The sequence below is a fragment of the Schistocerca cancellata genome, unplaced genomic scaffold (genome assembly GCF_023864275.1).
Source record: "Schistocerca cancellata isolate TAMUIC-IGC-003103 unplaced genomic scaffold, iqSchCanc2.1 HiC_scaffold_1087, whole genome shotgun sequence".
Taxonomy (NCBI): domain Eukaryota; kingdom Metazoa; phylum Arthropoda; class Insecta; order Orthoptera; family Acrididae; genus Schistocerca; species Schistocerca cancellata.
Window position 1 is genome coordinate 310,559 of NW_026047086.1, and position 23,255 is coordinate 333,813.

General features: G+C 49.4%; 25 non-coding genes across 25 annotated transcripts; 8 read left to right on the top strand and 17 right to left on the bottom strand.

Annotated features, from left to right (window-relative positions):
• Window positions 1–573: 573 nt before the first annotated feature.
• On the bottom strand, window positions 574–645 carry Trnap-ugg (transfer RNA proline (anticodon UGG)). Its single transcript has one exon. It is a non-coding gene; the product is annotated as a tRNA-Pro (tRNA).
• Window positions 646–2,276: 1,631 nt separating this feature from the next.
• On the bottom strand, window positions 2,277–2,348 carry Trnap-cgg (transfer RNA proline (anticodon CGG)). Its single transcript has one exon. It is a non-coding gene; the product is annotated as a tRNA-Pro (tRNA).
• A 235-nt stretch (window positions 2,349–2,583) lies between these two features.
• Trnav-uac (transfer RNA valine (anticodon UAC)) lies at window positions 2,584–2,656 on the top strand. Its single transcript has one exon. It is a non-coding gene; the product is annotated as a tRNA-Val (tRNA).
• A 604-nt stretch (window positions 2,657–3,260) lies between these two features.
• On the bottom strand, window positions 3,261–3,332 carry Trnap-ugg (transfer RNA proline (anticodon UGG)). Its single transcript has one exon. It is a non-coding gene; the product is annotated as a tRNA-Pro (tRNA).
• A 1,632-nt stretch (window positions 3,333–4,964) lies between these two features.
• Window positions 4,965–5,036, bottom strand: Trnap-cgg (transfer RNA proline (anticodon CGG)). Its single transcript has one exon. It is a non-coding gene; the product is annotated as a tRNA-Pro (tRNA).
• A 235-nt stretch (window positions 5,037–5,271) lies between these two features.
• Window positions 5,272–5,344, top strand: Trnav-uac (transfer RNA valine (anticodon UAC)). The gene has a single exon. It is a non-coding gene; the product is annotated as a tRNA-Val (tRNA).
• Window positions 5,345–5,948: 604 nt separating this feature from the next.
• Window positions 5,949–6,020, bottom strand: Trnap-ugg (transfer RNA proline (anticodon UGG)). Its single transcript has one exon. It is a non-coding gene; the product is annotated as a tRNA-Pro (tRNA).
• Window positions 6,021–7,652: 1,632 nt separating this feature from the next.
• On the bottom strand, window positions 7,653–7,724 carry Trnap-cgg (transfer RNA proline (anticodon CGG)). Its single transcript has one exon. It is a non-coding gene; the product is annotated as a tRNA-Pro (tRNA).
• A 235-nt stretch (window positions 7,725–7,959) lies between these two features.
• Window positions 7,960–8,032, top strand: Trnav-uac (transfer RNA valine (anticodon UAC)). Its single transcript has one exon. It is a non-coding gene; the product is annotated as a tRNA-Val (tRNA).
• A 604-nt stretch (window positions 8,033–8,636) lies between these two features.
• Window positions 8,637–8,708, bottom strand: Trnap-ugg (transfer RNA proline (anticodon UGG)). The gene has a single exon. It is a non-coding gene; the product is annotated as a tRNA-Pro (tRNA).
• A 1,632-nt stretch (window positions 8,709–10,340) lies between these two features.
• On the bottom strand, window positions 10,341–10,412 carry Trnap-cgg (transfer RNA proline (anticodon CGG)). The gene has a single exon. It is a non-coding gene; the product is annotated as a tRNA-Pro (tRNA).
• A 235-nt stretch (window positions 10,413–10,647) lies between these two features.
• Window positions 10,648–10,720, top strand: Trnav-uac (transfer RNA valine (anticodon UAC)). Its single transcript has one exon. It is a non-coding gene; the product is annotated as a tRNA-Val (tRNA).
• A 604-nt stretch (window positions 10,721–11,324) lies between these two features.
• On the bottom strand, window positions 11,325–11,396 carry Trnap-ugg (transfer RNA proline (anticodon UGG)). Its single transcript has one exon. It is a non-coding gene; the product is annotated as a tRNA-Pro (tRNA).
• A 1,632-nt stretch (window positions 11,397–13,028) lies between these two features.
• Trnap-cgg (transfer RNA proline (anticodon CGG)) lies at window positions 13,029–13,100 on the bottom strand. Its single transcript has one exon. It is a non-coding gene; the product is annotated as a tRNA-Pro (tRNA).
• Window positions 13,101–13,335: 235 nt separating this feature from the next.
• On the top strand, window positions 13,336–13,408 carry Trnav-uac (transfer RNA valine (anticodon UAC)). Its single transcript has one exon. It is a non-coding gene; the product is annotated as a tRNA-Val (tRNA).
• A 604-nt stretch (window positions 13,409–14,012) lies between these two features.
• Trnap-ugg (transfer RNA proline (anticodon UGG)) lies at window positions 14,013–14,084 on the bottom strand. The gene has a single exon. It is a non-coding gene; the product is annotated as a tRNA-Pro (tRNA).
• A 1,631-nt stretch (window positions 14,085–15,715) lies between these two features.
• Window positions 15,716–15,787, bottom strand: Trnap-cgg (transfer RNA proline (anticodon CGG)). Its single transcript has one exon. It is a non-coding gene; the product is annotated as a tRNA-Pro (tRNA).
• A 235-nt stretch (window positions 15,788–16,022) lies between these two features.
• Window positions 16,023–16,095, top strand: Trnav-uac (transfer RNA valine (anticodon UAC)). Its single transcript has one exon. It is a non-coding gene; the product is annotated as a tRNA-Val (tRNA).
• A 604-nt stretch (window positions 16,096–16,699) lies between these two features.
• On the bottom strand, window positions 16,700–16,771 carry Trnap-ugg (transfer RNA proline (anticodon UGG)). The gene has a single exon. It is a non-coding gene; the product is annotated as a tRNA-Pro (tRNA).
• A 1,631-nt stretch (window positions 16,772–18,402) lies between these two features.
• Trnap-cgg (transfer RNA proline (anticodon CGG)) lies at window positions 18,403–18,473 on the bottom strand. The gene has a single exon. It is a non-coding gene; the product is annotated as a tRNA-Pro (tRNA).
• A 235-nt stretch (window positions 18,474–18,708) lies between these two features.
• Trnav-uac (transfer RNA valine (anticodon UAC)) lies at window positions 18,709–18,781 on the top strand. The gene has a single exon. It is a non-coding gene; the product is annotated as a tRNA-Val (tRNA).
• A 604-nt stretch (window positions 18,782–19,385) lies between these two features.
• Trnap-ugg (transfer RNA proline (anticodon UGG)) lies at window positions 19,386–19,457 on the bottom strand. Its single transcript has one exon. It is a non-coding gene; the product is annotated as a tRNA-Pro (tRNA).
• A 1,632-nt stretch (window positions 19,458–21,089) lies between these two features.
• On the bottom strand, window positions 21,090–21,161 carry Trnap-cgg (transfer RNA proline (anticodon CGG)). Its single transcript has one exon. It is a non-coding gene; the product is annotated as a tRNA-Pro (tRNA).
• A 235-nt stretch (window positions 21,162–21,396) lies between these two features.
• Trnav-uac (transfer RNA valine (anticodon UAC)) lies at window positions 21,397–21,469 on the top strand. The gene has a single exon. It is a non-coding gene; the product is annotated as a tRNA-Val (tRNA).
• A 604-nt stretch (window positions 21,470–22,073) lies between these two features.
• On the bottom strand, window positions 22,074–22,145 carry Trnap-ugg (transfer RNA proline (anticodon UGG)). Its single transcript has one exon. It is a non-coding gene; the product is annotated as a tRNA-Pro (tRNA).
• Window positions 22,146–23,255: the final 1,110 nt, after the last annotated feature.

Consider the following 23,255-nt stretch of genomic DNA (forward strand, 5'->3'; position numbering starts at 1 on the left):
TTCCGAGATGACCTCACGTCCGCGTATGCAGAGACAAGCAATGTCGTATGCTAGACGGATAGGGCGTCATTTTACTGTCAAATACTGTTGCTCTCTTATTGCACCGGTATTTGGTAACTGGGAACGCCCCTAGCTCCATTATGGCTGGCAAAATTTATAATCCGGTTCTTCAGGGCTACTTCAAGTGCGCTTGCTAATGGCTTTCCTGAGCTCACCCTACTCGCCTTGTCACAGCTCTGTCAAAGTGTGATGCTAACTAATAATGAGAAACTCTTAGCCACTCTCAATCTCACATGCCACCACACCTTTGTTGTTGCCGTCGTTAGTAAGATGAGGGTAGACTGTCGCACAGTTAAGCTGAATCTCCACTCACGGTGCACATATTCCGCAAAGACAACCTTGCTTTCCGTTGCATGCAAAATTACCGTCTGCGTTTCTACCGAATTCCACCTACGTACTTTACTGGTGCCGCATTCTTGTTATATCCACGTGCTATAACAGGCGTCTACTCTTCATTGAGGAGCTGCAACCGGGGCTGAGTTCCACCTACTCTTCAGCACGGTCAAAATGGCAGGGCTCGTCCGGGATTTGAACCCGGGACCTCATGCACCCAAAGCAGGAATCATACCCCTAGACCAACGAGCCACCTGCCTGGAGCATCAAGTTAATCCCAAGTAGTGGACCTCACAGGGAACACAAACTTTCACGTGAATTCGCAAGATAAACGCTTTCTGCAGGCAGCACTCACCAATGATGAGAAGAATATTAAAGGCAACGAATAAAAAGGGAAATAACTTCATCGAACACTGCTTATGAACAGCCGGCAGTGCTTCAGTTTCGGTATGTGGTTTCTCAGGGTTAAGAGAAGGCGAATGCACTAAACAAAAGAACATCGGGAAACCAAGCACCAACTCATAACGAAAAGATTGCACAATATACTGCAAGTAAAATTTCCACAAGACGGATACTGAAGACGCCGCAGACAAAAGAATTATTCTATGCAGTAACGATTATCTAGGAAGCATAAATTGCATGTGCTGCTCCACCACACAAATTCTTTTGATGCTGTTTTACTTATTCTAAATTTTCATTGCCTGATCGTCTCTAGAATACTGTGTGGTATCCTGGTTTCCAACAGCGATAGTAGTAAGTAAATCGACTACAAAGTCTTTCAAAGTAGGCCAGACACAACAAAAAAACAATCGGAGTTGCGCGTAGCTCATGTCATTCTGCTTTCAAAGGTGAATCTGCGGCTGGGATTAGTGGCGTACTCCTGTAATCCAAGCTACTGGGAGGCCGTTGTGTGGGAGAGATCTGGAAACAACTACAGATTCGGCCGTTCCATGAGCTCAGGAATGGCCGCGATGCCTTCATTGAGCTCTGCAGATCGACATATGACAGCGTGGAAATTTCGGCAAGCGGTGGCTAAGGGTTAAGAGAAGCCAAACGCACTAAACACTAGAAAGTCGGGAAACCGAAGCTCATAACGAAAAGATTGCGGAATGCAGTGCGGAAGCAAAACTTCGAGAAGACCAACTCTGAAGCCATCGGCGCGCTAGGAATTATTCCTCGCAAGAAGCGATCATGTAGGAAGAGCGAGCCGAGGGTGTCGCTCGACCACACAATAAATTTTTGCTTAATCCAAATTTGCAATACCGGTTCGACACTAGAATATGCGCCTTGGTTCTTCCAAAAGCGATAGTAAAAAGCACGTCGACCGCAGTGTCATTTAGGGTAGTGAGTCAGACATGGGGAGGATATAAGGCGGGTGGAATATGCAGCGACGGGGGGCATTGCAGGGCGGGCGCCGGCTTCTTGCGCTGCGGCGCGCCGGTGCCGGCGGCGGCCTGGCTGGGCTGCTGGTGCCTCCATGTAGAGCTGCCGCCGAGCCCAGGCACCGTGCCGCTAACGAAGCGATTGCCTTTGGTGACATCTTTTGCAATAACGACTGCGCGAATCGACGGTATCTCGTAAGGAAAGAAAGAGCAGCAGCTGCCGCCGAGCCCAGGCGCCGTGCCTAACACGCAGAAGGTCCCTGGTTCGATTGCGGGCGGAAACCCGTTTTCGTCGCACTCAGCAAGACACTTGCTACGATCTCTGCAGTGACCACTTAAATCAACTTCAAACGTTCCACCAGCAGGGTGCACATGGCTCAAATGAAACATGAAACTGTTTCAGAACTGGTTGTCGGATTTTAGCGCTGACTTGGAGGCCTGGAAATGCGCGAAACAGCCGCCGCCATGCGATTTGTTACCACACCGTTGTACAAAACGCAAGGGCTCGTCCGGGATTTGAACCCGGGACCTCCTGCACCCGAAGCAGGAATCATACCCCTAGACCAACGAGCCTGTCCGTTCCGAAAACGCACTGCATGTGAATGACGCCACCTTTGATGGTCTCACCCTGTAGGGCTGCAGCTCGCCCAGCGTTCTCCCTGTCTGTCGCGGTTGGATTGTTTTCATCGACGTCTTTTACTATAGGAACTTCACGAATCGGAGGGAGCTCGTAGCCGATGCCCTTTCTAACACAGAAGAAAAACTGTTGCTATTACGAGTCTCCGGGTGGTACACGAAAAGAACCGTCGTTTCCGTGGTGTAGCGGTTATCACGTCTGCTTTACACGCAGAAGGTCCCCGGTTCGATCCCGGGCGGGAACACAACAATTTTAATCTATATTTCGGATTTCATTTCCGAGATGACCTCACGTCCGCGTATGCAGAGACAAGCAATGTCGTATGCTAGACGGATAGGGCGTCATTTTACTGTCAAATACTGTTGCTCTCTTATTGCACCGGTATTTGGTAACTGGGAACGCCCCTAGCTCCATTATGGCTGGCAAAATTTATAATCCGGTTCTTCAGGGCTACTTCAAGTGCGCTTGCTAATGGCTTTCCTGAGCTCACCCTACTCGCCTTGTCACAGCTCTGTCAAAGTGTGATGCTAACTAATAATGAGAAACTCTTAGCCACTCTCAATCTCACATGCCACCACACCTTTGTTGTTGCCGTCGTTAGTAAGATGAGGGTAGACTGTCGCACAGTTAAGCTGAATCTCCACTCACGGTGCACATATTCCGCAAAGACAACCTTGCTTTCCGTTGCATGCAAAATTACCGTCTGCGTTTCTACCGAATTCCACCTACGTACTTTACTGGTGCCGCATTCTTGTTATATCCACGTGCTATAACAGGCGTCTACTCTTCATTGAGGAGCTGCAACCGGGGCTGAGTTCCACCTACTCTTCAGCACGGTCAAAATGGCAGGGCTCGTCCGGGATTTGAACCCGGGACCTCCTGCACCCAAAGCAGGAATCATACCCCTAGACCAACGAGCCACCTGCCTGGAGCAGTCAAGTTAATCCCAAGTAGTGGACCTCACAGGGAACACAAACTTTCACGTGAATTCGCAAGATAAACGCTTTCTGCAGGCAGCACTCACCAATGATGAGAAGAATATTAAAGGCAACGAATAAAAAGGGAAATAACTTCATCGAACACTGCTTATGAACAGCCGGCAGTGCTTCAGTTTCGGGATGTGGTTTCTCAGGGTTAAGAGAAGGCGAATGCACTAAACAAAAGAACATCGGGAAACCAAGCACCAACTCATAACGAAAAGATTGCACAATATACTGCAAGTAAAATTTCCACAAGACGGATACTGAAGACGCCGCAGACAAAAGAATTATTCTATGCAGTAACGATTATCTAGGAAGCATAAATTGCATGTGCTGCTCCACCACACAAATTCTTTTGATACTGTTTTACTTATTCTAAATTTTCATTGCCTGATCGTCTCTAGAATACTGTGTGGTATCCTGGTTTCCAACAGCGATAGTAGTAAGTAAATCGACTACAAAGTCTTTCAAAGTAGGCCAGACACAACAAAAAAACAATCGGAGTTGCGCGTAGCTCATGTCATTCTGCTTTCAAAGGTGAATCTGCGGCTGGGAGTAGTGGCGTACTCCTGTAATCCAAGCTACTGGGAGGCCGTTGTGTGGGAGAGATCTGGAAACAACTACAGATTCGGCCGTTCCATGAGCTCAGGAATGGCCGCGATGCCTTCATTGAGCTCTGCAGATCGACATATGACAGCGTGGAAATTTCGGCAAGCGGTGGCTAAGGGTTAAGAGAAGCCAAACGCACTAAACACTAGAAAGTCGGGAAACCGAAGCTCATAACGAAAAGATTGCGGAATGCAGTGCGGAAGCAAAACTTCGAGAAGACCAACTCTGAAGCCATCGGCGCGCTAGGAATTATTCCTCGCAAGAAGCGATCATGTAGGAAGAGCGAGCCGAGGGTGTCGCTCGACCACACAATAAATTTTTGCTTAATCCAAATTTGCAATACCGGTTCGACACTAGAATATGCGCCTTGGTTCTTCCAAAAGCGATAGTAAAAAGCACGTCGACCGCAGTGTCATTTAGGGTAGTGAGTCAGACATGGGGAGGATATAAGGCGGGTGGAATATGCTGCGACGGGGGGCATTGCAGGGCGGGCGCCGGCTTCTTGCGCTGCGGCGCGCCGGTGCCGGCGGCGGCCTGGCTGGGCTGCTGGTGCCTCCATGTAGAGCTGCCGCCGAGCCCAGGCACCGTGCCGCTAACGAAGCGATTGCCTTTGGTGACATCTTTTGCAATAACGACTGCGCGAATCGACGGTATCTCGTAAGGAAAGAAAGAGCAGCAGCTGCCGCCGAGCCCAGGCGCCGTGCCTAACACGCAGAAGGTCCCTGGTTCGATTGCGGGCGGAAACCCGTTTTCGTCGCACTCAGCAAGACACTTGCTACGATCTCTGCAGTGACCACTTAAATCAACTTCAAACGTTCCACCAGCAGGGTGCACATGGCTCAAATGAAACATGAAACTGTTTCAGAACTGGTTGTCGGATTTTAGCGCAGACTTGGAGGCCTGGAAATGCGCGAAACAGCCGCCGCCATGCGATTTGTTACCACACCGTTGTACAAAACGCAAGGGCTCGTCCGGGATTTGAACCCGGGACCTCCTGCACCCGAAGCAGGAATCATACCCCTAGACCAACGAGCCTGTCCGTTCCGAAAACGCACTGCATGTGAATGACGCCACCTTTGATGGTCTCACCCTGTAGGGCTGCAGCTCGCCCAGCGTTCTCCCTGTCTGTCGCGGTTGGATTGTTTTCATCGACGTCTTTTACTATAGGAACTTCACGAATCGGAGGGAGCTCGTAGCCGATGCCCTTTCTAACACAGAAGAAAAACTGTTGCTATTACGAGTCTCTGGGTGGTACACGAAAAGAACCGTCGTTTCCGTGGTGTAGCGGTTATCACGTCTGCTTTACACGCAGAAGGTCCCCGGTTCGATCCCGGGCGGGAACACAACAATTTTAATCTATATTTCGGATTTCATTTCCGAGATGACCTCACGTCCGCGTATGCAGAGACAAGCAATGTCGTATGCTAGACGGATAGGGCGTCATTTTACTGTCAAATACTGTTGCTCTCTTATTGCACCGGTATTTGGTAACTGGGAACGCCCCTAGCTCCATTATGGCTGGCAAAATTTATAATCCGGTTCTTCAGGGCTACTTCAAGTGCGCTTGCTAATGGCTTTCCTGAGCTCACCCTACTCGCCTTGTCACAGCTCTGTCAAAGTGTGATGCTAACTAATAATGAGAAACTCTTAGCCACTCTCAATCTCACATGCCACCACACCTTTGTTGTTGCCGTCGTTAGTAAGATGAGGGTAGACTGTCGCACAGTTAAGCTGAATCTCCACTCACGGTGCACATATTCCGCAAAGACAACCTTGCTTTCCGTTGCATGCAAAATTACCGTCTGCGTTTCTACCGAATTCCACCTACGTACTTTACTGGTGCCGCATTCTTGTTATATCCACGTGCTATAACAGGCGTCTACTCTTCATTGAGGAGCTGCAACCGGGGCTGAGTTCCACCTACTCTTCAGCACGGTCAAAATGGCAGGGCTCGTCCGGGATTTGAACCCAGGACCTCCTGCACCCAAAGCAGGAATCATACCCCTAGACCAACGAGCCACCTGCCTGGAGCAGTCAAGTTAATCCCAAGTAGTGGACCTCACAGGGAACACAAACTTTCACGTGAATTCGCAAGATAAACGCTTTCTGCAGGCAGCACTCACCAATGATGAGAAGAATATTAAAGGCAACGAATAAAAAGGGAAATAACTTCATCGAACACTGCTTATGAACAGCCGGCAGTGCTTCAGTTTCGGGATGTGGTTTCTCAGGGTTAAGAGAAGGCGAATGCACTAAACAAAAGAACATCGGGAAACCAAGCACCAACTCATAACGAAAAGATTGCACAATATACTGCAAGTAAAATTTCCACAAGACGGATACTGAAGACGCCGCAGACAAAAGAATTATTCTATGCAGTAACGATTATCTAGGAAGCATAAATTGCATGTGCTGCTCCACCACACAAATTCTTTTGATACTGTTTTACTTATTCTAAATTTTCATTGCCTGATCGTCTCTAGAATACTGTGTGGCATCCTGGTTTCCAACAGCGATAGTAGTAAGTAAATCGACTACAAAGTCTTTCAAAGTAGGCCAGACACAACAAAAAAACAATCGGAGTTGCGCGTAGCTCATGTCATTCTGCTTTCAAAGGTGAATCTGCGGCTGGGAGTAGTGGCGTACTCCTGTAATCCAAGCTACTGGGAGGCCGTTGTGTGGGAGAGATCTGGAAACAACTACAGATTCGGCCGTTCCATGAGCTCAGGAATGGCCGCGATGCCTTCATTGAGCTCTGCAGATCGACATATGACAGCGTGGAAATTTCGGCAAGCGGTGGCTAAGGGTTAAGAGAAGCCAAACGCACTAAACACTAGAAAGCCGGGAAACCGAAGCTCATAACGAAAAGATTGCGGAATGCAGTGCGGAAGCAAAACTTCGAGAAGACCAACTCTGAAGCCATCGGCGCGCTAGGAATTATTCCTCGCAAGAAGCGATCATGTAGGAAGAGCGAGCCGAGGGTGTCGCTCGACCACACAATAAATTTTTGCTTAATCCAAATTTGCAATACCGGTTCGACACTAGAATATGCGCCTTGGTTCTTCCAAAAGCGATAGTAAAAAGCACGTCGACCGCAGTGTCATTTAGGGTAGTGAGTCAGACATGGGGAGGATATAAGGCGGGTGGAATATTCAGCGACGGGGGGCATTGCAGGGCGGGCGCCGGCTTCTTGCGCTGCGGCGCGCCGGTGCCGGCGGCGGCATGGCTGGGCTGCTGGTGCCTCCATGTAGAGCTGCCGCCGAGCCCAGGCACCGTGCCGCTAACGAAGCGATTGCCTTTGGTGACATCTTTTGCAATAACGACTGCGCGAATCGACGGTATCTCGTAAGGAAAGAAAGAGCAGCAGCTGCCGCCGAGCCCAGGCGCCGTGCCTAACACGCAGAAGGTCCCTGGTTCGATTGCGGGCGGAAACCCGTTTTCGTCGCACTCAGCAAGACACTTGCTACGATCTCTGCAGTGACCACTTAAATCAACTTCAAACGTTCCACCAGCAGGGTGCACATGGCTCAAATGAAACATGAAACTGTTTCAGAACTGGTTGTCGGATTTTAGCGCTGACTTGGAGGCCTGGAAATGCGCGAAACAGCCGCCGCCATGCGATTTGTTACCACACCGTTGTACAAAACGCAAGGGCTCGTCCGGGATTTGAACCCGGGACCTCCTGCACCCGAAGCAGGAATCATACCCCTAGACCAACGAGCCTGTCCGTTCCGAAAACGCACTGCATGTGAATGACGCCACCTTTGATGGTCTCACCCTGTAGGGCTGCAGCTCGCCCAGCGTTCTCCCAGTCTGTCGCGGTTGGATTGTTTTCATCGACGTCTTTTACTATAGGAACTTCACGAATCGGAGGGAGCTCGTAGCCGATGCCCTTTCTAACACAGAAGAAAAACTGTTGCTATTACGAGTCTCTGGGTGGTACACGAAAAGAACCGTCGTTTCCGTGGTGAAGCGGTTATCACGTCTGCTTTACACGCAGAAGGTCCCCGGTTCGATCCCGGGCGGGAACACAACAATTTTAATCTATATTTCGGATTTCATTTCCGAGATGACCTCACGTCCGCGTATGCAGAGACAAGCAATGTCGTATGCTAGACGGATAGGGCGTCATTTTACTGTCAAATACTGTTGCTCTCTTATTGCACCGGTATTTGGTAACTGGGAACGCCCCTAGCTCCATTATGGCTGGCAAAATTTATAATCCGGTTCTTCAGGGCTACTTCAAGTGCGCTTGCTAATGGCTTTCCTGAGCTCACCCTACTCGCCTTGTCACAGCTCTGTCAAAGTGTGATGCTAACTAATAATGAGAAACTCTTAGCCACTCTCAATCTCACATGCCACCACACCTTTGTTGTTGCCGTCGTTAGTAAGATGAGGGTAGACTGTCGCACAGTTAAGCTGAATCTCCACTCACGGTGCACATATTCCGCAAAGACAACCTTGCTTTCCGTTGCATGCAAAATTACCGTCTGCGTTTCTACCGAATTCCACCTACGTACTTTACTGGTGCCGCATTCTTGTTATATCCACGTGCTATAACAGGCGTCTACTCTTCATTGAGGAGCTGCAACCGGGGCTGAGTTCCACCTACTCTTCAGCACGGTCAAAATGGCAGGGCTCGTCCGGGATTTGAACCCGGGACCTCATGCACCCAAAGCAGGAATCATACCCCTAGACCAACGAGCCACCTGCCTGGAGCATCAAGTTAATCCCAAGTAGTGGACCTCACAGGGAACACAAACTTTCACGTGAATTCGCAAGATAAACGCTTTCTGCAGGCAGCACTCACCAATGATGAGAAGAATATTAAAGGCAACGAATAAAAAGGGAAATAACTTCATCGAACACTGCTTATGAACAGCCGGCAGTGCTTCAGTTTCGGGATGTGGTTTCTCAGGGTTAAGAGAAGGCGAATGCACTAAACAAAAGAACATCGGGGAAACCAAGCACCAACTCATAACGAAAAGATTGCACAATATACTGCAAGTAAAATTTCCACAAGACGGATACTGAAGACGCCGCAGACAAAAGAATTATTCTATGCAGTAACGATTATCTAGGAAGCATAAATTGCATGTGCTGCTCCACCACACAAATTCTTTTGATACTGTTTTACTTATTCTAAATTTTCATTGCCTGATCGTCTCTAGAATACTGTGTGGCATCCTGGTTTCCAACAGCGATAGTAGTAAGTAAATCGACTACAAAGTCTTTCAAAGTAGGCCAGACACAACAAAAAAACAATCGGAGTTGCGCGTAGCTCATGTCATTCTGCTTTCAAAGGTGAATCTGCGGCTGGGAGTAGTGGCGTACTCCTGTAATCCAAGCTACTGGGAGGCCGTTGTGTGGGAGAGATCTGGAAACAACTACAGATTCGGCCGTTCCATGAGCTCAGGAATGGCCGCGATGCCTTCATTGAGCTCTGCAGATCGACATATGACAGCGTGGAAATTTCGGCAAGCGGTGGCTAAGGGTTAAGAGAAGCCAAACGCACTAAACACTAGAAAGTCGGGAAACCGAAGCTCATAACGAAAAGATTGCGGAATGCAGTGCGGAAGCAAAACTTCGAGAAGACCAACTCTGAAGCCATCGGCGCGCTAGGAATTATTCCTCGCAAGAAGCGATCATGTAGGAAGAGCGAGCCGAGGGTGTCGCTCGACCACACAATAAATTTTTGCTTAATCCAAATTTGCAATACCGGTTCGACACTAGAATATGCGCCTTGGTTCTTCCAAAAGCGATAGTAAAAAGCACGTCGACCGCAGTGTCATTTAGGGTAGTGAGTCAGACATGGGGAGGATATAAGGCGGGTGGAATATGCAGCGACGGGGGGCATTGCAGGGCGGGCGCCGGCTTCTTGCGCTGCGGCGCGCCGGTGCCGGCGGCGGCCTGGCTGGGCTGCTGGTGCCTCCATGTAGAGCTGCCGCCGAGCCCAGGCACCGTGCCGCTAACGAAGCGATTGCCTTTGGTGACATCTTTTGCAATAACGACTGCGCGAATCGACGGTATCTCGTAAGGAAAGAAAGAGCAGCAGCTGCCGCCGAGCCCAGGCGCCGTGCCTAACACGCAGAAGGTCCCTGGTTCGATTGCGGGCGGAAACCCGTTTTCGTCGCACTCAGCAAGACACTTGCTACGATCTCTGCAGTGACCACTTAAATCAACTTCAAACGTTCCACCAGCAGGGTGCACATGGCTCAAATGAAACATGAAACTGTTTCAGAACTGGTTGTCGGATTTTAGCGCTGACTTGGAGGCCTGGAAATGCGCGAAACAGCCGCCGCCATGCGATTTGTTACCACACCGTTGTACAAAACGCAAGGGCTCGTCCGGGATTTGAACCCGGGACCTCCTGCACCCGAAGCAGGAATCATACCCCTAGACCAACGAGCCTGTCCGTTCCGAAAGCGCACTGCATGTGAATGACGCCACCTTTGATGGTCTCACCCTGTAGGGCTGCAGCTCGCCCAGCGTTCTCCCTGTCTGTCGCGGTTGGATTGTTTTCATCGACGTCTTTTACTATAGGAACTTCACGAATCGGAGGGAGCTCGTAGCCGATGCCCTTTCTAACACAGAAGAAAAACTGTTGCTATTACGAGTCTCTGGGTGGTACACGAAAAGAACCGTCGTTTCCGTGGTGTAGCGGTTATCACGTCTGCTTTACACGCAGAAGGTCCCCGGTTCGATCCCGGGCGGGAACACAACAATTTTAATCTATATTTCGGATTTCATTTCCGAGATGACCTCACGTCCGCGTATGCAGAGACAAGCAATGTCGTATGCTAGACGGATAGGGCGTCATTTTACTGTCAAATACTGTTGCTCTCTTATTGCACCGGTATTTGGTAACTGGGAACGCCCCTAGCTCCATTATGGCTGGCAAAATTTATAATCCGGTTCTTCAGGGCTACTTCAAGTGCGCTTGCTAATGGCTTTCCTGAGCTCACCCTACTCGCCTTGTCACAGCTCTGTCAAAGTGTGATGCTAACTAATAATGAGAAACTCTTAGCCACTCTCAATCTCACATGCCACCACACCTTTGTTGTTGCCGTCGTTAGTAAGATGAGGGTAGACTGTCGCACAGTTAAGCTGAATCTCCACTCACGGTGCACATATTCCGCAAAGACAACCTTGCTTTCCGTTGCATGCAAAATTACCGTCTGCGTTTCTACCGAATTCCACCTACGTACTTTACTGGTGCCGCATTCTTGTTATATCCACGTGCTATAACAGGCGTCTACTCTTCATTGAGGAGCTGCAACCGGGGCTGAGTTCCACCTACTCTTCAGCACGGTCAAAATGGCAGGGCTCGTCCGGGATTTGAACCCGGGACCTCCTGCACCCAAAGCAGGAATCATACCCCTAGACCAACGAGCCACCTGCCTGGAGCAGTCAAGTTAATCCCAAGTAGTGGACCTCACAGGGAACACAAACTTTCACGTGAATTCGCAAGATAAACGCTTTCTGCAGGCAGCACTCACCAATGATGAGAAGAATATTAAAGGCAACGAATAAAAAGGGAAATAACTTCATCGAACACTGCTTATGAACAGCCGGCAGTGCTTCAGTTTCGGGATGTGGTTTCTCAGGGTTAAGAGAAGGCGAATGCACTAAACAAAAGAACATCGGGAAACCAAGCACCAACTCATAACGAAAAGATTGCACAATATACTGCAAGTAAAATTTCCACAAGACGGATACTGAAGACGCCGCAGACAAAAGAATTATTCTATGCAGTAACGATTATCTAGGAAGCATAAATTGCATGTGCTGCTCCACCACACAAATTCTTTTGATACTGTTTTACTTATTCTAAATTTTCATTGCCTGATCGTCTCTAGAATACTGTGTGGCATCCTGGTTTCCAACAGCGATAGTAGTAAGTAAATCGACTACAAAGTCTTTCAAAGTAGGCCAGACACAACAAAAAAACAATCGGAGTTGCGCGTAGCTCATGTCATTCTGCTTTCAAAGGTGAATCTGCGGCTGGGAGTAGTGGCGTACTCCTGTAATCCAAGCTACTGGGAGGCCGTTGTGTGGGAGAGATCTGGAAACAACTACAGATTCGGCCGTTCCATGAGCTCAGGAATGGCCGCGATGCCTTCATTGAGCTCTGCAGATCGACATATGACAGCGTGGAAATTTCGGCAAGCGGTGGCTAAGGGTTAAGAGAAGCCAAACGCACTAAACACTAGAAAGCCGGGAAACCGAAGCTCATAACGAAAAGATTGCGGAATGCAGTGCGGAAGCAAAACTTCGAGAAGACCAACTCTGAAGCCATCGGCGCGCTAGGAATTATTCCTCGCAAGAAGCGATCATGTAGGAAGAGCGAGCCGAGGGTGTCGCTCGACCACACAATAAATTTTTGCTTAATCCAAATTTGCAATACCGGTTCGACACTAGAATATGCGCCTTGGTTCTTCCAAAAGCGATAGTAAAAAGCACGTCGACCGCAGTGTCATTTAGGGTAGTGAGTCAGACATGGGGAGGATATAAGGCGGGTGGAATATGCAGCGACGGGGGGCATTGCAGGGCGGGCGCCGGCTTCTTGCGCTGCGGCGCGCCGGTGCCGGCGGCGGCCTGGCTGGGCTGCTGGTGCCTCCATGTAGAGCTGCCGCCGAGCCCAGGCACCGTGCCGCTAACGAAGCGATTGCCTTTGGTGACATCTTTTGCAATAACGACTGCGCGAATCGACGGTATCTCGTAAGGAAAGAAAGAGCAGCAGCTGCCGCCGAGCCCAGGCGCCGTGCCTAACACGCAGAAGGTCCCTGGTTCGATTGCGGGCGGAAACCCGTTTTCGTCGCACTCAGCAAGACACTTGCTACGATCTCTGCAGTGACCACTTAAATCAACTTCAAACGTTCCACCAGCAGGGTGCACATGGCTCAAATGAAACATGAAACTGTTTCAGAACTGGTTGTCGGATTTTAGCGCTGACTTGGAGGCCTGGAAATGCGCGAAACAGCCGCCGCCATGCGATTTGTTACCACACCGTTGTACAAAACGCAAGGGCTCGTCCGGGATTTGAACCCGGGACCTCCTGCACCCGAAGCAGGAATCATACCCCTAGACCAACGAGCCTGTCCGTTCCGAAAGCGCACTGCATGTGAATGACGCCACCTTTGATGGTCTCACCCTGTAGGGCTGCAGCTCGCCCAGCGTTCTCCCTGTCTGTCGCGGTTGGATTGTTTTCATCGACGTCTTTTACTATAGGAACTTCACGAATCGGAGGGAGCTCGTAGCCGATGCCCTTTCTAACACAGAAGAAAAACTGTTGCTATTACGAGTCTCTGGGTGGTACACGAAAAGAACCGTCGTTTCCGTGGTGTAGCGGTTATCACGTCTGCTTTACACGCAGAAGGTCCCCGGTTCGATCCCGGGCGGGAACACAACAATTTTAATCTATATTTCGGATTTCATTTCCGAGATGACCTCACGTCCGCGTATGCAGAGACAAGCAATGTCGTATGCTAGACGGATAGGGCGTCATTTTACTGTCAAATACTGTTGCTCTCTTATTGCACCGGTATTTGGTAACTGGGAACGCCCCTAGCTCCATTATGGCTGGCAAAATTTATAATCCGGTTCTTCAGGGCTACTTCAAGTGCGCTTGCTAATGGCTTTCCTGAGCTCACCCTACTCGCCTTGTCACAGCTCTGTCAAAGTGTGATGCTAACTAATAATGAGAAACTCTTAGCCACTCTCAATCTCACATGCCACCACACCTTTGTTGTTGCCGTCGTTAGTAAGATGAGGGTAGACTGTCGCACAGTTAAGCTGAATCTCCACTCACGGTGCACATATTCCGCAAAGACAACCTTGCTTTCCGTTGCATGCAAAATTACCGTCTGCGTTTCTACCGAATTCCACCTACGTACTTTACTGGTGCCGCATTCTTGTTATATCCACGTGCTATAACAGGCGTCTACTCTTCATTGAGGAGCTGCAACCGGGGCTGAGTTCCACCTACTCTTCAGCACGGTCAAAATGGCAGGGCTCGTCCGGGATTTGAACCCGGGACCTCCTGCACCCAAAGCAGGAATCATACCCCTAGACCAACGAGCCACCTGCCTGGAGCATCAAGTTAATCCCAAGTAGTGGACCTCACAGGGAACACAAACTTTCACGTGAATTCGCAAGATAAACGCTTTCTGCAGGCAGCACTCACCAATGATGAGAAGAATATTAAAGGCAACGAATAAAAAGGGAAATAACTTCATCGAACACTGCTTATGAACAGCCGGCAGTGCTTCAGTTTCGGGATGTGGTTTCTCAGGGTTAAGAGAAGGCGAATGCACTAAACAAAAGAACATCGGGAAACCAAGCACCAACTCATAACGAAAAGATTGCACAATATACTGCAAGTAAAATTTCCACAAGACGGATACTGAAGACGCCGCAGACAAAAGAATTATTCTATGCAGTAACGATTATCTAGGAAGCATAAATTGCATGTGCTGCTCCACCACACAAATTCTTTTGATACTGTTTTACTTATTCTAAATTTTCATTGCCTGATCGTCTCTAGAATACTGTGTGGCATCCTGGTTTCCAACAGCGATAGTAGTAAGTAAATCGACTACAAAGTCTTTCAAAGTAGGCCAGACACAACAAAAAAACAATCGGAGTTGCGCGTAGCTCATGTCATTCTGCTTTCAAAGGTGAATCTGCGGCTGGGAGTAGTGGCGTACTCCTGTAATCCAAGCTACTGGGAGGCCGTTGTGTGGGAGAGATCTGGAAACAACTACAGATTCGGCCGTTCCATGAGCTCAGGAATGGCCGCGATGCCTTCATTGAGCTCTGCAGATCGACATATGACAGCGTGGAAATTTCGGCAAGCGGTGGCTAAGGGTTAAGAGAAGCCAAACGCACTAAACACTAGAAAGCCGGGAAACCGAAGCTCATAACGAAAAGATTGCGGAATGCAGTGCGGAAGCAAAACTTCGAGAAGACCAACTCTGAAGCCATCGGCGCGCTAGGAATTATTCCTCGCAAGAAGCGATCATGTAGGAAGAGCGAGCCGAGGGTGTCGCTCGACCACACAATAAATTTTTGCTTAATCCAAATTTGCAATACCGGTTCGACACTAGAATATGCGCCTTGGTTCTTCCAAAAGCGATAGTAAAAAGCACGTCGACCGCAGTGTCATTTAGGGTAGTGAGTCAGACATGGGGAGGATATAAGGCGGGTGGAATATGCAGCGACGGGGGGCATTGCAGGGCGGGCGCCGGCTTCTTGCGCTGCGGCGCGCCGGTGCCGGCGGCGGCCTGGCTGGGCTGCTGGTGCCTCCATGTAGAGCTGCCGCCGAGCCCAGGCACCGTGCCGCTAACGAAGCGATTGCCTTTGGTGACATCTTTTGCAATAACGACTGCGCGAATCGACGGTATCTCGTAAGGAAAGAAAGAGCAGCAGCTGCCGCCGAGCCCAGGCGCCGTGCCTAACACGCAGAAGGTCCCTGGTTCGATTGCGGGCGGAAACCCGTTTTCGTCGCACTCAGCAAGACACTTGCTACGATCTCTGCAGTGACCACTTAAATCAACTTCAAACGTTCCACCAGCAGGGTGCACATGGCTCAAATGAAACATGAAACTGTTTCAGAACTGGTTGTCGGATTTTAGCGCTGACTTGGAGGCCTGGAAATGCGCGAAACAGCCGCCGCCATGCGATTTGTTACCACACCGTTGTACAAAACGCAAGGGCTCGTCCGGGATTTGAACCCGGGACCTCCTGCACCCGAAGCAGGAATCATACCCCTAGACCAACGAGCCTGTCCGTTCCGAAAGCGCACTGCATGTGAATGACGCCACCTTTGATGGTCTCACCCTGTAGGGCTGCAGCTCGCCCAGCGTTCTCCCTGTCTGTCGCGGTTGGATTGTTTTCATCGACGTCTTTTACTATAGGAACTTCACGAATCGGAGGGAGCTCGTAGCCGATGCCCTTTCTAACACAGAAGAAAAACTGTTGCTATTACGAGTCTCTGGGTGGTACACGAAAAGAACCGTCGTTTCCGTGGTGTAGCGGTTATCACGTCTGCTTTACACGCAGAAGGTCCCCGGTTCGATCCCGGGCGGGAACACAACAATTTTAATCTATATTTCGGATTTCATTTCCGAGATGACCTCACGTCCGCGTATGCAGAGACAAGCAATGTCGTATGCTAGACGGATAGGGCGTCATTTTACTGTCAAATACTGTTGCTCTCTTATTGCACCGGTATTTGGTAACTGGGAACGCCCCTAGCTCCATTATGGCTGGCAAAATTTATAATCCGGTTCTTCAGGGCTACTTCAAGTGCGCTTGCTAATGGCTTTCCTGAGCTCACCCTACTCGCCTTGTCACAGCTCTGTCAAAGTGTGATGCTAACTAATAATGAGAAACTCTTAGCCACTCTCAATCTCACATGCCACCACACCTTTGTTGTTGCCGTCGTTAGTAAGATGAGGGTAGACTGTCGCACAGTTAAGCTGAATCTCCACTCACGGTGCACATATTCCGCAAAGACAACCTTGCTTTCCGTTGCATGCAAAATTACCGTCTGCGTTTCTACCGAATTCCACCTACGTACTTTACTGGTGCCGCATTCTTGTTATATCCACGTGCTATAACAGGCGTCTACTCTTCATTGAGGAGCTGCAACCGGGGCTGAGTTCCACCTACTCTTCAGCACGGTCAAAATGGCAGGGCTCGTCCGGGATTTGAACCCGGGACCTCCTGCACCCAAAGCAGGAATCATACCCCTAGACCAACGAGCCACCTGCCTGGAGCATCAAGTTAATCCCAAGTAGTGGACCTCACAGGGAACACAAACTTTCACGTGAATTCGCAAGATAAACGCTTTCTGCAGGCAGCACTCACCAATGATGAGAAGAATATTAAAGGCAACGAATAAAAAGGGAAATAACTTCATCGAACACTGCTTATGAACAGCCGGCAGTGCTTCAGTTTCGGGATGTGGTTTCTCAGGGTTAAGAGAAGGCGAATGCACTAAACAAAAGAACATCGGGAAACCAAGCACCAACTCATAACGAAAAGATTGCACAATATACTGCAAGTAAAATTTCCACAAGACGGATACTGAAGACGCCGCAGACAAAAGAATTATTCTATGCAGTAACGATTATCTAGGAAGCATAAATTGCATGTGCTGCTCCACCACACAAATTCTTTTGATACTGTTTTACTTATTCTAAATTTTCATTGCCTGATCGTCTCTAGAATACTGTGTGGCATCCTGGTTTCCAACAGCGATAGTAGTAAGTAAATCGACTACAAAGTCTTTCAAAGTAGGCCAGACACAACAAAAAAACAATCGGAGTTGCGCGTAGCTCATGTCATTCTGCTTTCAAAGGTGAATCTGCGGCTGGGAGTAGTGGCGTACTCCTGTAATCCAAGCTACTGGGAGGCCGTTGTGTGGGAGAGATCTGGAAACAACTACAGATTCGGCCGTTCCATGAGCTCAGGAATGGCCGCGATGCCTTCATTGAGCTCTGCAGATCGACATATGACAGCGTGGAAATTTCGGCAAGCGGTGGCTAAGGGTTAAGAGAAGCCAAACGCACTAAACACTAGAAAGCCGGGAAACCGAAGCTCATAACGAAAAGATTGCGGAATGCAGTGCGGAAGCAAAACTTCGAGAAGACCAACTCTGAAGCCATCGGCGCGCTAGGAATTATTCCTCGCAAGAAGCGATCATGTAGGAAGAGCGAGCCGAGGGTGTCGCTCGACCACACAATAAATTTTTGCTTAATCCAAATTTGCAATACCGGTTCGACACTAGAATATGCGCCTTGGTTCTTCCAAAAGCGATAGTAAAAAGCACGTCGACCGCAGTGTCATTTAGGGTAGTGAGTCAGACATGGGGAGGATATAAGGCGGGTGGAATATGCAGCGACGGGGGGCATTGCAGGGCGGGCGCCGGCTTCTTGCGCTGCGGCGCGCCGGTGCCGGCGGCGGCCTGGCTGGGCTGCTGGTGCCTCCATGTAGAGCTGCCGCCGAGCCCAGGCACCGTGCCGCTAACGAAGCGATTGCCTTTGGTGACATCTTTTGCAATAACGACTGCGCGAATCGACGGTATCTCGTAAGGAAAGAAAGAGCAGCAGCTGCCGCCGAGCCCAGGCGCCGTGCCTAACACGCAGAAGGTCCCTGGTTCGATTGCGGGCGGAAACCCGTTTTCGTCGCACTCAGCAAGACACTTGCTACGATCTCTGCAGTGACCACTTAAATCAACTTCAAACGTTCCACCAGCAGGGTGCACATGGCTCAAATGAAACATGAAACTGTTTCAGAACTGGTTGTCGGATTTTAGCGCTGACTTGGAGGCCTGGAAATGCGCGAAACAGCCGCCGCCATGCGATTTGTTACCACACCGTTGTACAAAACGCAAGGGCTCGTCCGGGATTTGAACCGGGACCTCCTGCACCCGAAGCAGGAATCATACCCCTAGACCAACGAGCCTGTCCGTTCCGAAAGCGCACTGCATGTGAATGACGCCACCTTTGATGGTCTCACCCTGTAGGGCTGCAGCTCGCCCAGCGTTCTCCCTGTCTGTCGCGGTTGGATTGTTTTCATCGACGTCTTTTACTATAGGAACTTCACGAATCGGAGGGAGCTCGTAGCCGATGCCCTTTCTAACACAGAAGAAAAACTGTTGCTATTACGAGTCTCTGGGTGGTACACGAAAAGAACCGTCGTTTCCGTGGTGTAGCGGTTATCACGTCTGCTTTACACGCAGAAGGTCCCCGGTTCGATCCCGGGCGGGAACACAACAATTTTAATCTATATTTCGGATTTCATTTCCGAGATGACCTCACGTCCGCGTATGCAGAGACAAGCAATGTCGTATGCTAGACGGATAGGGCGTCATTTTACTGTCAAATACTGTTGCTCTCTTATTGCACCGGTATTTGGTAACTGGGAACGCCCCTAGCTCCATTATGGCTGGCAAAATTTATAATCCGGTTCTTCAGGGCTACTTCAAGTGCGCTTGCTAATGGCTTTCCTGAGCTCACCCTACTCGCCTTGTCACAGCTCTGTCAAAGTGTGATGCTAACTAATAATGAGAAACTCTTAGCCACTCTCAATCTCACATGCCACCACACCTTTGTTGTTGCCGTCGTTAGTAAGATGAGGGTAGACTGTCGCACAGTTAAGCTGAATCTCCACTCACGGTGCACATATTCCGCAAAGACAACCTTGCTTTCCGTTGCATGCAAAATTACCGTCTGCGTTTCTACCGAATTCCACCTACGTACTTTACTGGTGCCGCATTCTTGTTATATCCACGTGCTATAACAGGCGTCTACTCTTCATTGAGGAGCTGCAACCGGGGCTGAGTTCCACCTACTCTTCAGCACGGTCAAAATGGCAGGGCTCGTCCGGGATTTGAACCCGGGACCTCCTGCACCCAAAGCAGGAATCATACCCCTAGACCAACGAGCCACCTGCCTGGAGCAGTCAAGTTAATCCCAAGTAGTGGACCTCACAGGGAACACAAACTTTCACGTGAATTCGCAAGATAAACGCTTTCTGCAGGCAGCACTCACCAATGATGAGAAGAATATTAAAGGCAACGAATAAAAAGGGAAATAACTTCATCGAACACTGCTTATGAACAGCCGGCAGTGCTTCAGTTTCGGGATGTGGTTTCTCAGGGTTAAGAGAAGGCGAATGCACTAAACAAAAGAACATCGGGAAACCAAGCACCAACTCATAACGAAAAGATTGCACAATATACTGCAAGTAAAATTTCCACAAGACGGATACTGAAGACGCCGCAGACAAAAGAATTATTCTATGCAGTAACGATTATCTAGGAAGCATAAATTGCATGTGCTGCTCCACCACACAAATTCTTTTGATACTGTTTTACTTATTCTAAATTTTCATTGCCTGATCGTCTCTAGAATACTGTGTGGCATCCTGGTTTCCAACAGCGATAGTAGTAAGTAAATCGACTACAAAGTCTTTCAAAGTAGGCCAGACACAACAAAAAAACAATCGGAGTTGCGCGTAGCTCATGTCATTCTGCTTTCAAAGGTGAATCTGCGGCTGGGAGTAGTGGCGTACTCCTGTAATCCAAGCTACTGGGAGGCCGTTGTGTGGGAGAGATCTGGAAACAACTACAGATTCGGCCGTTCCATGAGCTCAGGAATGGCCGCGATGCCTTCATTGAGCTCTGCAGATCGACATATGACAGCGTGGAAATTTCGGCAAGCGGTGGCTAAGGGTTAAGAGAAGCCAAACGCACTAAACACTAGAAAGCCGGGAAACCGAAGCTCATAACGAAAAGATTGCGGAATGCAGTGCGGAAGCAAAACTTCGAGAAGACCAACTCTGAAGCCATCGGCGCGCTAGGAATTATTCCTCGCAAGAAGCGATCATGTAGGAAGAGCGAGCCGAGGGTGTCGCTCGACCACACAATAAATTTTTGCTTAATCCAAATTTGCAATACCGGTTCGACACTAGAATATGCGCCTTGGTTCTTCCAAAAGCGATAGTAAAAAGCACGTCGACCGCAGTGTCATTTAGGGTAGTGAGTCAGACATGGGGAGGATATAAGGCGGGTGGAATATGCAGCGACGGGGGGCATTGCAGGGCGGGCGCCGGCTTCTTGCGCTGCGGCGCGCCGGTGCCGGCGGCGGCCTGGCTGGGCTGCTGGTGCCTCCATGTAGAGCTGCCGCCGAGCCCAGGCACCGTGCCGCTAACGAAGCGATTGCCTTTGGTGACATCTTTTGCAATAACGACTGCGCGAATCGACGGTATCTCGTAAGGAAAGAAAGAGCAGCAGCTGCCGCCGAGCCCAGGCGCCGTGCCTAACACGCAGAAGGTCCCTGGTTCGATTGCGGGCGGAAACCCGTTTTCGTCGCACTCAGCAAGACACTTGCTACGATCTCTGCAGTGACCACTTAAATCAACTTCAAACGTTCCACCAGCAGGGTGCACATGGCTCAAATGAAACATGAAACTGTTTCAGAACTGGTTGTCGGATTTTAGCGCTGACTTGGAGGCCTGGAAATGCGCGAAACAGCCGCCGCCATGCGATTTGTTACCACACCGTTGTACAAAACGCAAGGGCTCGTCCGGGATTTGAACCCGGGACCTCCTGCACCCGAAGCAGGAATCATACCCCTAGACCAACGAGCCTGTCCGTTCCGAAAGCGCACTGCATGTGAATGACGCCACCTTTGATGGTCTCACCCTGTAGGGCTGCAGCTCGCCCAGCGTTCTCCCTGTCTGTCGCGGTTGGATTGTTTTCATCGACGTCTTTTACTATAGGAACTTCACGAATCGGAGGGAGCTCGTAGCCGATGCCCTTTCTAACACAGAAGAAAAACTGTTGCTATTACGAGTCTCTGGGTGGTACACGAAAAGAACCGTCGTTTCCGTGGTGTAGCGGTTATCACGTCTGCTTTACACGCAGAAGGTCCCCGGTTCGATCCCGGGCGGGAACACAACAATTTTAATCTATATTTCGGATTTCATTTCCGAGATGACCTCACGTCCGCGTATGCAGAGACAAGCAATGTCGTATGCTAGACGGATAGGGCGTCATTTTACTGTCAAATACTGTTGCTCTCTTATTGCACCGGTATTTGGTAACTGGGAACGCCCCTAGCTCCATTATGGCTGGCAAAATTTATAATCCGGTTCTTCAGGGCTACTTCAAGTGCGCTTGCTAATGGCTTTCCTGAGCTCACCCTACTCGCCTTGTCACAGCTCTGTCAAAGTGTGATGCTAACTAATAATGAGAAACTCTTAGCCACTCTCAATCTCACATGCCACCACACCTTTGTTGTTGCCGTCGTTAGTAAGATGAGGGTAGACTGTCGCACAGTTAAGCTGAATCTCCACTCACGGTGCACATATTCCGCAAAGACAACCTTGCTTTCCGTTGCATGCAAAATTACCGTCTGCGTTTCTACCGAATTCCACCTACGTACTTTACTGGTGCCGCATTCTTGTTATATCCACGTGCTATAACAGGCGTCTACTCTTCATTGAGGAGCTGCAACCGGGGCTGAGTTCCACCTACTCTTCAGCACGGTCAAAATGGCAGGGCTCGTCCGGGATTTGAACCCGGGACCTCCTGCACCCAAAGCAGGAATCATACCCCTAGACCAACGAGCCACCTGCCTGGAGCAGTCAAGTTAATCCCAAGTAGTGGACCTCACAGGGAACACAAACTTTCACGTGAATTCGCAAGATAAACGCTTTCTGCAGGCAGCACTCACCAATGATGAGAAGAATATTAAAGGCAACGAATAAAAAGGGAAATAACTTCATCGAACACTGCTTATGAACAGCCGGCAGTGCTTCAGTTTCGGGATGTGGTTTCTCAGGGTTAAGAGAAGGCGAATGCACTAAACAAAAGAACATCGGGAAACCAAGCACCAACTCATAACGAAAAGATTGCACAATATACTGCAAGTAAAATTTCCACAAGACGGATACTGAAGACGCCGCAGACAAAAGAATTATTCTATGCAGTAACGATTATCTAGGAAGCATAAATTGCATGTGCTGCTCCACCACACAAATTCTTTTGATACTGTTTTACTTATTCTAAATTTTCATTGCCTGATCGTCTCTAGAATACTGTGTGGCATCCTGGTTTCCAACAGCGATAGTAGTAAGTAAATCGACTACAAAGTCTTTCAAAGTAGGCCAGACACAACAAAAAAACAATCGGAGTTGCGCGTAGCTCATGTCATTCTGCTTTCAAAGGTGAATCTGCGGCTGGGAGTAGTGGCGTACTCCTGTAATCCAAGCTACTGGGAGGCCGTTGTGTGGGAGAGATCTGGAAACAACTACAGATTCGGCCGTTCCATGAGCTCAGGAATGGCCGCGATGCCTTCATTGAGCTCTGCAGATCGACATATGACAGCGTGGAAATTTCGGCAAGCGGTGGCTAAGGGTTAAGAGAAGCCAAACGCACTAAACACTAGAAAGCCGGGAAACCGAAGCTCATAACGAAAAGATTGCGGAATGCAGTGCGGAAGCAAAACTTCCGAGAAGACCAACTCTGAAGCCATCGGCGCGCTAGGAATTATTCCTCGCAAGAAGCGATCATGTAGGAAGAGCGAGCCGAGGGTGTCGCTCGACCACACAATAAATTTTTGCTTAATCCAAATTTGCAATACCGGTTCGACACTAGAATATGCGCCTTGGTTCTTCCAAAAGCGATAGTAAAAAGCACGTCGACCGCAGTGTCATTTAGGGTAGTGAGTCAGACATGGG